Here is a 13,179-nt window from a genome sequence, read left to right on the forward strand (position 1 = left end):
TAGCTCTCTCTCTCCTAGCTCTATATTAGAACCAGCTGTGGAACATGAGGCTGAATGAATGGCTCATTGTGATTGGGCTGTCGTTCCTCTCTAAGGCTCTGTTTCTCTCACTCTCTCCTTCCCCTCCCTCTGTCCCATGACAAAAGTATTCAACAATGGACTGAGTAAGAAAGAAATGTCATAATGTGACGTTCTGTAAATGGAAACCACTGGCGTCATTTGGTCACAACTCCACATTGAAATGTACTAGTTAAGCCCCAGACGTTGCAGTGAAAGCCAAGGTATGAGAAGAAAAGGTCATTAACCTCCATTATCATGCAGCTTATCTCCTGGAACTTGCAACAGGACCAATCTGAAATCACATGGATTTGGAGATAGGGAATGTTTGCTGTATTCCTTGCAAATCACACGTAAGTATAGGTCATGTCGTGGAGATCCCTTGGCAAGATACTGGGGTGTTCCTGTAAAACCAGAGGGCTGTGTTACATGGCCCCGGGTTCAAGAGTGTGAGTCAAGAATTGCATGAAAACATTGCTCAATGTCATGACGGAGAGGTCCCCAGTCAGCCTTGGTTGATTGGCCATACAGCAGTCTGTGTTGTTGTGCTTCAGACTCAGACAAATGAGAAGCTTTCTAAAGGCTCTAGCTGCACGGAGGTCTGTTGTTGCTTTGAAATGAGGTCCATCTATTCCTGAGTTTGAGATGGAAATGATGTTTTTCATGTGAGGAGCTGTCACTCTGAGGCAGTGGAATGTGTTTCTGATGTTGGTTTTCTACTGCAGACCTGGGTGTTTTTAATCTTACAGAAACCAGTCCTTGGCAACCTGCCTAAACATTGAGTAATCCCTGTTTTGTAAGAGAGGCCTGTTTGTAGCCCTCTGGAGAGGCTTGGATGGACTTGTTAGAGTTGTCATGGACTTTTTGAGATTTGATGGCTGGTTAAAGATTCACCTGGTACCTCAATGATGTGCTTCATTTGGAACTTGGCTGCATTTATCCCAAGATTATTTTGTGGGTCTTTCTGGTCTTTTCTGTTTCCTGATCTCTATCTCAGTAGGATTATGAAATGAATGTTAGGATTTCTTAATATAAATGTTGATATCTTTCCATTATTTTCCTCCATGCTGTGCTCAGGTGCTGACCGTGAGAAAGAAGGGAGGGGTGCTAGAGAGGAGAGAAGAGAAGCCAGAGTGAGGAGATTGGGGAGGAGAGACCAACCCTGCAGCACACCGAGCAGCTGGTATGGAGCAGAAAATAAATCCCTCTTTTCCTAATTCTTAAACCATTCCCATTCCCATTCCCAAACTTGTGTAGAATAGCAATCACACAAAAGGCAGCTATTTAATCCCTTGCCGTGGAAAAAAAAGGGGTAAGACCGTGAATAAAGACAATGTGTTATTGGCACCCTTGATAAAGATTAGTAAAACAGACTATAAAATAAATAATACAAATAGTGAGACATATTGTTGCTCAGGGAAATTGTATTATTAATATTATTATACTAATACAACTGCTCAGAGAAAGAGATTTTGTTTAACAAGTAAAGCAGTTTTTCGCAAAAGATGGGGTTCAAATTGTTTGGAACCCATGCTTTCCATAGCTTTCAATACCTCGCCGTGCGAGGATAACGACACTGAGCCGTTAAGATATATATATATATATATATTTAGAGAACACATTGGGAGGGATCTTAGACCATTCCTCCACACATAATCCTTCCAGGTCTTTGATATTCTTTGTCTGCGCCCTCTTCAATTCAAACCACAGTCCTGGTACTGGGTCAAATTCATAATGCCATTGACCTTAACAAGAGCCCCAGGACCAGTGGAAGCAAAATAATAGCCTCATAACATCAAAGATCCACCACCATATTTTACAGTATTTATGGGGTTCTTTTCTTCATATGCATCTTTCATTAGATGCAAAAACCCACCGCTAGTGTGCGTTGTCAAAGAGCTCTATTTTCATTTCATCTGAACATAGCGCTGGTTGCAATCCAAGTGCCAATGCTGTTTAGCAAACTACAGGTGTTTACGTTTTTTGGATGACATGAAAATAGAGCTCTTTGGCAACTGTTGACAAAATATAGCGAACTGAAATCCTACATTAAAATCATCCGTCTTTATAAAAGTGTGTCTTTAGCAGTGATTTAAAAAGAGACACCGAATCTGCAAGCCTGATCTACTGTAGACTTTGGAATGGCCCACAGCACCCTGCCAGAAGATCTCAGGCTGTGTCCTGGCTCGTAGGGAGATAAAACATCTGAGATATAGGACTGAGCAAAACCAAGTCTCGTCTTAAAGGGAAAAATCCTTCCAACAACCACAACTTCCTATATTTTACCATGTTAAATAACACTAATATGTGATGACAATATTTGCTGTGATTTTTCTTTTTCTTTACTTTTGTCGTTTTAAAAAGGTTGGTAGCGACATGAAATGTGAAAATCATTTTGGAAATCTGTTGCATCTGAAATCGACTACAAAACCCACAATGCATTGATCTCTCTATGGGTTGGCTGGATAGCTACCGAGTTTGTTAGCTAGTTAGCCACCCAGTATTGAAAACTGACATGTATGTTTGATGTTTTCGCAATCTTAAAGTCCTTTTCCTCTTAACTTCCAGTGTAGTGAGAGTGCTGGTCACAATGCCATGTCATGTCCGCGGTCTTTCTGCCTGTGTGAACGGGCAAGAGATCAAATACACATGAAAACATGAAATTACCAGGAAAAAAAAACATGAAATTACTTCGCTCAGCGAAACCCTAAAACAATATAACATTCAAAATGGGTGACTGGAAGTGACTGGTAGCTAAAATAGGTCTGGTATGGTTACATTTTCTAAAATCAACATTTTGCTATGGCCATCTCATTCTCCGGACTTGAACCCCATTGAAAACCTGTTGTTTGAATTGAAGAGGGCAGTCCATAAGTGTAGAGGAAGGATATCAAGGATCTGGAAAGATTCTGTATGGAGGAATGGTCTAAGATCCCTCTCAATGTGTTCTCTGAACTCATAAAACACTTTAGAAAAAAAATACTCAGTGCCATCCTCAGTGTATCCTCGCAAGGTGAGGTATTGAAAGCAATTGGGGTGGCAATCATTTTGACCCCTCTCCTTCTCTGAGCAATTGTATTAGTATAAAATATAATTTTTCCCCAAAACAATCTGCATACAATATCTCAGTATTTGTATTATTTATTTTATAGTCTTTTTTGCTCGTCTTTAAAAAGGGTGCAAACAATTCTGGACCTGACTGTAGTACGAGTTCTGAGAGTTTTCTTCCAGAACTAAACCTACTGTATCTTACCGACTAACCATGATGGTCACCCTCCTCTGATCACAAAGATATGTGCATTGTGTATGTGTGGTAAGAAATGTGGTATGTATGTTTTGATACAGGTGAGGGACATCTGTAGCTTTTATTGAGGGACTGTGTGTAATAACAATGTAGCGCTACATTAGCACATTCTGAAACGACTTCGGTGTATCAGTGAAGCAACAAATCACAATGATTAAAAGTAGCAAAGCAGCCATCACACAGCCACACTGGCATCCAACAGGACATCAGCAGTCTGACACATCCTCTTTTGTGCTTGAAGAATCTGAGGTTTTCTCCCCTTGATTTCTAATCATAATAGTCAGAGTGGAGGACCCTGGAGACGGGCAATGTTAACTTCCGCTGGTCTGGAATGTGGGGAGGAGGGGAGGTGGGCAATGTTAACTTCCGCTGGTCTGGACTGTGGGGAGGAGGGGAGGTGGGCAATGTTAACTTCCGCTGGTCTGGAACGTGGGGAGGAGGGGAGGTGGGCAATGTTAACTTCCGCTGGTCTGGAACGTGGGGAGGAGGGGAGGTGGGCAATGTTAACTTCCGCTGGTCTGGAATGTGGGGAGGAGGGGAGGTGGGCAATGTTAACTTCCGCTGGTCTGGAACATGGGGAGGAGGGGAGGTGGGCAATGTTAACTTCCGCTGGTCTGGAATGTGGGGAGGAGGGGAGGTGGGCAATGTTAACTTCCGCTGGTCTGGAAGGTGGGGAGGGGGGGAGGTGGGCAATGTTAACTTCACACTGGTCTGGAACAGGAGGGAGGTGGGCAATGTTAACTTCCGCTGGTCTGGGCACACCACCTTCCTGTACTGGTCTGGAATGACACAGGGGTTACATCACTGACAATGGTTCCAGTTCTGCTGGTGCTGCTGAATGACACACACACACCACCTTCCTGTTCTCTATCAATGACACACACACACCTTCCACTCTTCCAGTTCTCTCTCAATGACACACACACACCACCTTCCTGTTCATCAATGACACACACACACCACCTTCCACCTTCCAGTTCTCTCTCAATGACACACACCAATGACCTTCCTGTTCTCTCTCAATGACACACACCACCTTCCTGTTCTCTCTCAATGACACACACCACCTTCCAGGACTCTCTCAATGACACACACCAACTTCCTGTACTCTCTCAATGACACACACACACGCCACCTTCCTGTACTCTATCAATGACACACACACACACGCCACCTTCCTGTACTCTATCAATGACACACACACGCCACCTTCCTGTACTCTCTCAATGACACACACACACACCTTCCTGTTCTCTGGGCATGACACACACACCACCTTCCTGTTCTCTCTCAATGACAAACACACACACGCCACCTTCCTGTACTCTCTCAATGACACACACCACCTTCCTGTACCTTCCAGTTCTCTCTCAATGACACACACACACCACCTTCCTGTTCTCTATCAATGACACACACCACCTTCCACCTTCCAGTTCTGTACTCTCAATGACACACACACACACACCACCTTCCTGTTCTCTCTCAATGACACACACCACCTTCCTGTTCTCTCTCAATGACACACACACCACCTTCCTGTTCTCTCTCAATGACACACACCACCTTCCTGTACTCTCTCAATGACACACACAACTTCCTGTACTCTCTCAATGACACACACACACACCACCTTCTTGTTCTCTCTCAATGACACACACACACGCCACACCTTCCTGTACTCTATCAATGACACACACACACACACACACACACACACACACACACACACACACCTGTACTCTATCAATGACACACACACACACACGCCACCTTCCGGTTCTCTCTCAGTGACACACACACACACACCACCTTCCTGTACTCTCTCAATGACACACACACACACACACACACACACACACACACACACACACACACACAATGACCTTCCTGTACTCTCTCAATGACACACACACACGCCACCTTCCAGTTCTCTCTCAATGACACACACACACCACCTTCCTGTTCTCTATCAATGACACACACCACCTTCCACCTTCCAGTTCTCTCTCAATGACACACACACACACCACCTTCCTGTTCTCTCTCAATGACACACACCACCTTCCTGTTCTCTCTCAATGACACACACCACCTTCCTGTTCTCTCTCAATGACACACACCACCTTCCTGTACTCTCTCAATGACACACACCAACTTCCTGTACTCTCTCAATGACACACACACACACCACCTTCCTGTACTCTATCAATGACACACACACACGCCACCTTCCTGTACTCTATCAATGACACACACACGCCACCTTCCTGTACTCTCTCAATGACACACACACCACCTTCCTGTTCTCTCTCAATGACACACACACACCACCTTCCTGTTCTCTTTCAATGACAAACACACACACGCCACCTTCCTGTACTCTCTCAATGAGACACACCACCTTCCTGTACTCTCTCAATGACACACACACACGCCACCGTCCTGTTCTCTCTCAATGACACACACCACCTTCCTGTTCTCTCTCAATGACACACACCACCTTCCTGTACTCTCTCAATGACACATACACACACACACACCACCTTCCTGTATTCTCTCAATGACACACACCACTTCCTGTACTCTCTCAATGACACACACACACACCTTCCTGAACTCTCTCAATGACACACACACCACCTTCCTGTTCTCTCTCAATGACACACACACACACCACCTTCCTGTACTCTCTCAATGACACACACACACCACCTTCTTGTACTCTCTCAATGACACACACACACCTTCTTGTTCTCTCTCAATGACACACACACACACACAATGACACACACCAACTTCCTGTACTCTCTCAATGACACACACACACACACCTTCACACACAATGACACACACACACACACACACACCACCTTCACACACACACACACACAATGACACACACACACCACCTTCCTGTACTCTATCAATGACACACACACACACCACCTTCCTGTTCTCTCTCATTGACACACACCACCTTCCTGTTCTCTCTCAATGACACACACACACCTTCCTGTACTCTCTCAATGACACACACACACACGCCACCTTCCTGTATTCTCTCAATGACACACACACACACGCCACCACCTTCCTGTACTCTCTCAATGACACACACACACACACACACGCCACCTTCCTGTACTCTATCAATGACACACACACACCACCTTCCTGTTCTCTCTCAATGACACACACCACCTTCCTGTACTCTCTCAATGACACACACACCACCTTCCTGTTCTCTCTGAATGACACACACACACCACCTTCCTGTTCTCTCTCAATGACAAACACACACACACGCCAACTTGCTGTTCTCTCTCAATGACACACACACACGCCACCTTCCTGTTCTCTCTCAATGACACACACCACATTCCTGTTCTCTCTCAATGACACACACCACCTTCCTGTACTCTCTCAATGACACACACACACACACACACACACACACACACACACACACACACACACACCACCTTCCTGTACTCTCTCAATGACACACACACACACACACACACACCACCATCCTGTACTCTCAATGACACACACCACCTTCCTGTACTCTCTCAATGACACACACACACACACTCACACACCACCTTCCTGTTCTCTCAATGACACACACCACCTTCCTGTACTCTCTCAATGACACACACACACACACACACACAACCTTCCTGTTCTCTCTCAATGACACAAACACACACGCCACCTTCCTGTACTCTCTCAATGACACACACACACGCCACCTTCCTGTACTCTATCAATGACACACACCACCTTCCTGTTCTCTCTCAATGACACACACCACCTTCCTGTTCTCTCTCAATGACACACGCCACCTTCCTGTTCTCTCTCAATGACACACACACACCACCTTCCTGTTCTCTCTCAATGACACGCACACACACACCACCTTCCTGTTCTCTCTCAATGACACACACCACCTTCCTGTTCTCTCTCAATGACACACGCCACCTTCCTGTTCTCTCTCAATGACACACACACACACATGCCACCTTCCTGTACTCTCTCAATGACACACACACACCTCCTTCCTGTACTCTCTCAAAGACACACACACGCCACCTTCCTGTTCTCTCTCAATGACACACACACACCACCTTCCTGAACTCTCTCAATGACACACACACACACACCCCACCTTCCTGTTCTCTGTCAATGACACACACACACGCCACCTTCCGGTTCTCTCTCAGTGACACACACACACACGCCACCTTCCTGTACTCTATCAATGACACACACCACCTTCCTGTTCTCTCTCAATGACACACACCACCTTCCTGTTCTCTCTCAATGACACACACCACCTTCCTGTTCTCTCTCAATGACACACACCACCTTCCTGTATTCTCTCAATGACACACACCACTTCCTGTACTCTCTCAATGACACACACACACACACCACCTACCTGTACTCTCTCAATGACACACACACACACACGCCACCTTCCTGTTCTCTCTCAATGACACACACACACACCACCTTCCTGTACTCTCTCAATGACACACACACACCACCTTCTTGTACTCTCTCAATGACACACACACACGCCACCTTCTTGTTCTCTCTCAATGACACACACACACACACACACGCCAACTTCCTGTACTCTCTCAATGACACACACACACACACACACACACACACACACACACACACACACACACACACACACACACACCACCTTCCTGTACTCTATCAATGACACACACACACACCACCTTTCTGTTCTCTCTCATTGACACACACCACCTTCCTGTTCTCTCTCAATGACACACACCACCTTCCTGTACTCTCTCAATGACACACACACACACACGCCACCTTCCTGTACTCTCTCAATGACACACACACACACGCCACCTTCCTGTACTCTCTCAATGACACACACACACACGCCACATTCCTGTACTCTCTCAATGACACACACACACACACACACACGCCACCTTCCTGTACTCTATCAATGACACACACACACCACCTTCCTGTTCTCTCTCAATGACACACACCACCTTCCTGTACTCTCTCAATGACACACACACCACCTTCCTGTTCTCTCTGAATGACACACACACACCACCTTCCTGTTCTCTCTCAATGACAAACACACACACACGCCAACTTGCTGTTCTCTCTCAATGACACACACACACGCCACCTTCCTGTTCTCTCTCAATGACACACACCACATTCCTGTTCTCTCTCAATGACACACACCACCTTCCTGTACTCTCTCAATGACACACACACACACACACACACCACCTTCCTGTACTCTCTCAATGACACACACACACACACACACCACCATCCTGTTCTCTCAATGACACACACCACCTTCCTGTACTCTCTCAATGACACACACACACACACACACACACACCTTCCTTCCTGTACTCTCTCAATGACACACACACACGCCACCTTCCTGTACTCTATCAATGACACACACCACCTTCCTGTTCTCTCTCAATGACACACACCACCTTCCTGTTCTCTCTCAATGACACACGCCACCTTCCTGTTCTCTCTCAATGACACACACACACACCTTCCTGTTCTCTCTCAATGACACGCACCTTCCTGTTCTCTCTCACACACACACACCACCTTCCTGTACTCTCTCAATGACACACACACACCTCCTTCCTGTACTCTCTCAATGACACACACACACACCTTCCTGTTCTCTCTCAATGACACACACACACCACCTTCCTGTTCTCTCTCAATGACACACACACACACACTTCCTGTACTCTCTCAATGACACACACCACCTTCCTGTTCTCTGTCAATGACACACACACACCACCTTCCGGTTCTCTCTCAGTGACACACACACACACGCCACCTTCCTGTACTCTATCAATGACACACACCACCTTCCTGTTCTCTCTCAATGACACACACCACCTTCCTGTACTCTCTCAATGACACAAACACACACACGCCACCTTCCTTTACTCTCTCAATGACACACACACGCCACCTTCCTGTTCTCTCTCAATGACACACACACACGCCACCTTCCTGTTCTCTCTCAATGACACACACACACACCACCTTCCTGTACTCTCTCAATGACACACACACACCACCTTCTTGTACTCTCTCAATGACACACACACACGCCACCTTCTTGTTCTCTCTCAATGACACACACACACACACACACACACACACGCCAACTTCCTGTACTCTCTCAATGACACACACACACACACACACACACACCCCACCTTCCTGTTCTCTGTCAATGACACACACACACGCCACCTTCCGGTTCTCTCTCAGTGACACACACACACGCCAACTTCCTGTACTCTCTCAATGACACACACACACACACACACACACACACACACACCACCTTCCTGTACTCTATCAATGACACACACACACACCACCTTTCTGTTCTCTCTCATTGACACACACCACCTTCCTGTTCTCTCTCAATGACACACACCACCTTCCTGTACTCTCTCAATGACACACACACACACGCCACCTTCCTGTACTCTCTCAATGACACACACACACCACCTTCCTGTACTCTCTCAATGACACACACACACACACACACATGCCACCTTCCTGTACTCTCTCAATGACACACACACACACACACACACACCTTCCTGTACTCTCTCAATGACACACACACACACACACACGCCACCTTCCTGTTCTCTCTCAATGACACACACACACCACCTTCCTGTTCTCTCTCAATGACACACACACACACACATGCCACCTTCCTGTACTCTCTCAATGACACACACACACCACCTTCCTGTTCTCTCAATGACACACACCACCTTCCTGTACTCTCTCAATGACACACACCACCTTCCTGTTCTCTCTCAATGACACACACCACCTTCCTGTTCTCTCTCAATGACACACACACACCACCTTCCTGTTCTCTCTCAATGACACGCACACACACACTACCTTCCTGTTCTCTCTCAATGACACACTCTCACACACACCACCTTCCTGTTCTCTCTCAATGACACACGCCACCTTCCTGTTCTCTCTCAATGACACACACACACACACCACCTTCCTGTACTCTCTCAATGACACACACACACCTCCTTCCTGTACTCTCTCAATGACACACACACGCCACCTTCCTGTTCTCTCTCAATGACACACACACACCACCTTCCTGAACTCTCTCAATGACACACACACACACACACACCCCACCTTCCTGTTCTCTGTCAATGACACACACACACCTTCCTTCCGGTTCTCTCTAAGTGACACACACACACACGCCACCTTCCTGTACTCTATCAATGACACACACCACCTTCCTGTTCTCTCTCAATGACACACACCACCTTCCTGTTCTCTCTCAATGACACACACCACCTTCCTGTTCTCTCTCAATGACACACACCACCTTCCTGTACTCTCTCAATGACACACACCACTTCCTGTTCTCTCTCAATGACACACACACACCACCTTCCTGTTCTCTCTCAATGACACACACACACACACACACCACCTTCCTGTTCTCTCTCAATGACACACACACACACCACCTTCCTGTACTCTCTCAATGACACACACACCCACCTTCTTGTACTCTCTCAATGACACACACACACGCCACCTTCCTGTTCTCTCTCAATGACACACACACACACACACACACGCCAACTTCCTGTACTCTCTCAATGACACACACACACACACACACACACACACACACCTGTTCTCTCAATGACACACACACACACACACACCTGAACACACACACACACACACACACACACACCACCTTCCTGTACTCTATCAATGACACACACACACACACCACCTTTCTGTTCTCTCTCATTGACACACACCACCTTCCTGTTCTCTCTCAATGACACACACCACCTTCCTGTACTCTCTCAATGACACACACACACACGCCACCTTCCTGTACTCTCTCAATGACACACACACACACGCCACCTTCCTGTACTCTCTCAATGACACACACACACACGCCACATTCCTGTACTCTCTCAATGACACACACACACACACACGCCACCTTCCTGTACTCTATCAATGACACACACACACCACCTTCCTGTTCTCTCTCAATGACACACACACCTTCCTGTACTCTCTCAATGACACACACACCACCTTCCTGTTCTCTCTGAATGACACACACACACCACCTTCCTGTTCTCTCTCAATGACAAACACACACACACGCCAACTTCCTGTTCTCTCTCAATGACACACACACACGCCACCTTCCTGTTCTCTCTCAATGACACACACCACATTCCTGTTCTCTCTCAATGACACACACCACCTTCCTGTACTCTCTCAATGACACACACACACACACACACCACCATCCTGTACTCTCAATGACACACACCACCTTCCTGTACTCTCTCAATGACACACACACACAAACTCACACACCACCTTCCTGTTCTCTCAATGACACACACCACCTTCCTGTACTCTCTCAATGACACACACACACACACACACACCACCTTCCTGTACTCTCTCAATGACACACACACACGCCACCTTCCTGTACTCTATCAATGACACACACCACCTTCCTGTTCTCTCTCAATGACACACACCACCTTCCTGTTCTCTCTCAATGACACACGCCACCTTCCTGTTCTCTCTCAATGACACACACACACCACCTTCCTGTTCTCTCTCAATGACACGCACACACACACACACACCACCTTCCTGTACTCTCTCAATGACACACACACACCTCCTTCCTGTACTCTCTCAATGACACACACACGCCACCTTCCTGTTCTCTCTCAATGACACACACACACCACCTTCCTGAACTCTCTCAATGACACACACACACACACACACACCCCACCTTCCTGTTCTCTGTCAATGACACACACACACGCCACCTTCCGGTTCTCTCTCAGTGACACACACACACACGCCACCTTCCTGTACTCTATCAATGACACACACCACCTTCCTGTTCTCTCTCAATGACACACACCACCTTCCTGTACTCTCTCAATGACACAAACACACACACGCCACCTTCCTTTACTCTCTCAATGACACACACACGCCACCTTCCTGTTCTCTCTCAATGACACACACACACGCCACCTTCCTGTTCTCTCTCAATGACACACACACACACCACCTCATCCTGTACTCTCTCAATGACACACACACACCACCTTCTTGTACTCTCTCTATGACACACACACACGCCACCTTCTTGTTCTCTCTCAATGACACACACACACACACACACACTTCCTGTACTCTCTCAATGACACACACACACACACACACACACCCCACCTTCCTGTTCTCTGTCAATGACACACACACACGCCACCTTCCGGTTCTCTCTCAATGACACACACACACACACCAACTTCCTGTACTCTCTCAATGACACACACACACACAGACACACACACACACACACACCCCACCTTCCTGTACTCTATCAATGACACACACACACACCACCTTTCTGTTCTCTCTCATTGACACACACCACCTTCCTGTTCTCTCTCAATGACACACACCACCTTCCTGTACTCTCTCAATGACACACACACACACGCCACCTTCCTGTACTCTCTCAATGACACACACACACCACCTTCCTGTACTCTCTCAATGACACACACACACACACACCACCTTCCTGTACTCTCTCAATGACACACACACACACACACACACACACACACACACACACACACACACACACACACACACAC

General features: G+C 46.8%; 1 protein-coding gene across 1 annotated transcript in view; it reads left to right on the forward strand.

Annotated features, from left to right (window-relative positions):
* The window catches only part of LOC135555614 (KN motif and ankyrin repeat domain-containing protein 2-like), a 44,022-nt gene that overhangs the window by 12,388 nt on the left and 18,455 nt on the right, over positions 1-13,179 (forward strand). Inside the window, exon 2 of the mRNA XM_064988220.1 lies at positions 1,135-1,240. The gene's annotated coding sequence lies outside the window, so the exon portion shown is untranslated. The remainder of the gene's footprint in view (positions 1-1,134; positions 1,241-13,179) is intronic.

The sequence above is a fragment of the Oncorhynchus masou genome, chromosome 15, assembly GCF_036934945.1.
Source record: "Oncorhynchus masou masou isolate Uvic2021 chromosome 15, UVic_Omas_1.1, whole genome shotgun sequence".
In the NCBI taxonomy this organism is placed as follows: Eukaryota; Metazoa; Chordata; class Actinopteri; order Salmoniformes; family Salmonidae; genus Oncorhynchus; species Oncorhynchus masou.